This window comes from Bombina bombina, chromosome 6, assembly GCF_027579735.1.
Source record: "Bombina bombina isolate aBomBom1 chromosome 6, aBomBom1.pri, whole genome shotgun sequence".
Lineage (NCBI taxonomy): Eukaryota > Metazoa > Chordata > Amphibia > Anura > Bombinatoridae > Bombina > Bombina bombina.
In genome coordinates this window covers 687934177-687936861 of record NC_069504.1, presented here as the reverse complement: position 1 = coordinate 687936861, position 2685 = coordinate 687934177, and positions in this window count along the sequence as shown.

Below are 2685 nucleotides of genomic sequence, written 5' to 3'. Positions count from 1 at the left end.
CAAGATCTTAGAGAGATAGGTGGGAGAACTGCGAATTAGAGGAAAAACTGGACAATGTGACTGAGGAAATCCCTATACTCAGAAACTCAATTCAAGATAATTCGACATACATCAGCAGACTTGAAGAGCAGATCGAAGATCTAGAAAATAGATCAAGGAGATCTAATCTGAGAATTCGTAATCTCCCAGAGACTTATAAAAATCTAGAAGAAACCATCACTGAGTTATTCACACAACTAGTCCCAGATATTGAACCAACTTCTCTGCTGATGGACAGGGTCCATAGGGCCCTCACAAGACCACAACAAAACACAAACAGGGATATCATCCTAAAAATGCACTACTATCATGTTAAAGGGCCATAATACCCAAATGTTTAAACACTTGAAATTGATGCAGCATATCTGTAAAAAGCTGATTAGAAAATATCACCTGAACATCTCTATGTAAAAAAGAAATATATTTTACCTCAAAAGTTCCTCAGTAGCCACCTCCCATTGTAAAGGATTTCCATGCAGCATTTTAGTGTGTTTGTCCTGGGACATCTGAAGGGACTAGCATCGTGCACTCTCATATTATTTCACCAATCAGGTAAAGGAAGCTTACTATGAAATCTCATGAGAGTTAAGTGAAATCTCATGAGATCACAGTAAGAGTTCATGACCTCAGCACTGCTGATGCTGATTGGCTGCTGTTCATTTCTTCATTTTTTTTTTTTTTACCTGCAGCTGGGAGCAGCCGAGTATAACTTTTTACACAGAACTTACTCTGCTGAGCTGAGGAAATTGTGAGGTAAAAAATCTTCCTTTTTTACATAGAGATGCTCAGGTGTTATTTTCCTGTCAGCTTTTTACAGTTATACTGCATCAGTTTCAAGTGATTTAGCATATGAGTATTATGTCCCTTTAAGGAAAGAATTCTGAAAGCAGCCAGAGATAAAAAGTGCATAGAATTTGAAGGACATAATATACAAATATTCACAGACCTTGCCCCAATTACACTTCGGAAAAGGAGGGACATGAAGCCGATCACTGCAGATCTTATGAAGGAGCATATAAAATATAGATGGAATTTTCCTTTCAAATTAGCCTTTACATATCAGAATGGAAGCTACAGTTGCACTACCCTGGAAGAAGGGAAGGCTCTGCTTGATCGTCTCCAAATTCAAGTCGACATACCAACTGCTCCTGTGGGCTCTTTGCCACCTAGGAAATCTTTTCAGAAAGAGTGGATTCCGGGCGGAAGGAATGGAAAAGCCAAGAAACAGAAGATCAATCCCAGCCAAGATACTGGGGGAGATGACTCTGATGAAGCTGAGGACCCCTCACCCTGAGAGCAAAGTTCAGTATGTTACCTAGGTTGTTACAGGACTAATCCACATGAAGAAGTGACTGACTCAACATGATGGGTCATGACCATCATAGAAACATTCTGTTTTTTGAGGTTCAGTATTAATGTGTTCAAGTTCTCTTTTTTCTGGTTATTTCCAGGTTATACTATTTACAAGTTACATCCCTTAAACATATTCTACCCTTGGGAGGTATCGTTCTCTTTCTGACACCCCATTCGCTAAAGCTGAATATCAGCTTATTAAGGCCCTTTGACTAGAAGATAAGATAAGACATATTTAACCTCCCTAGAGGGCTTCCCAGAAATGCATTTCCTACACCCCTCATTAAAACTCATGGTTAGAACACTTGATATTGGTTTATAAACCAGTTATATATAATCTCAGGATCTACCCCCATCCTTACCCCTCCCCACCCTCCCTACCCTCCCTTCACTACCCTCCTCCCCTCCCTGCTTACCCTTAAACTCAAAGTCATGCTAAGTTTTTGTTCAGGTATTAGTGTTGTATAAATTATTTTTGAAGTCACATACATATTTTTATTTCCAATGTTTATTTGTATTACATTTTTGTTTCATCTTTGGTCACTTTTCTCTAGGTCACTCCATACTGCCATTGAGGCGGTCCATATATTTGCCATTGCTCATATATTGAATGTCGACACATTGCATGTCATACTAAACTTATTCTTTAATCATTATAAAGGTTTGATACACTTCTTGACTGCAGAAGCTGAGACTGGCCTGGTCTGTGGAGCCCCCCCCCCAGATCGGGGAGACCACGATCCAACCGTTAGAGATTCACAGGTCCCTTACTAAAGAGGTTTTTTCTAAACATACACCATGTCTTTAAAGATAATCTCACATAACGTTAGGGGATTAAACTCTGATATCAAAAGGAAAAAGGCAATTTTAGAATATAAGGCATTAAAAGCCAAGATACTGATGTTACAGGAAACACACTTTACATCAGCATTTACCCCCAAATACTGGGATAAGGCTTATCCCACACAATATCATGCCATAGGCCCGAAAAAGAAGTGTGGAGTTTCAGTGTTAATCCACTCATCTTTGAATTTTCATGAGGACTCTGTAATAAGAGACAGAGAAGGTAGATATATAATAATACAGGGATCGATCCAAAACACCCCAGTACTGTTGGTAAATGTATATGCTCCTAACGAGCTACAAACTAATTTTATTTCTAAATTTAGCAAACATTTAACAATGTGGAAAAGATATAAAACCATAGTGGGAGGTGACTTCAATCTCACCATGAACGATAAAATTGACAGATCCTCGCAAGCACATACATCTGCTAATCCACCCACAAAGTCA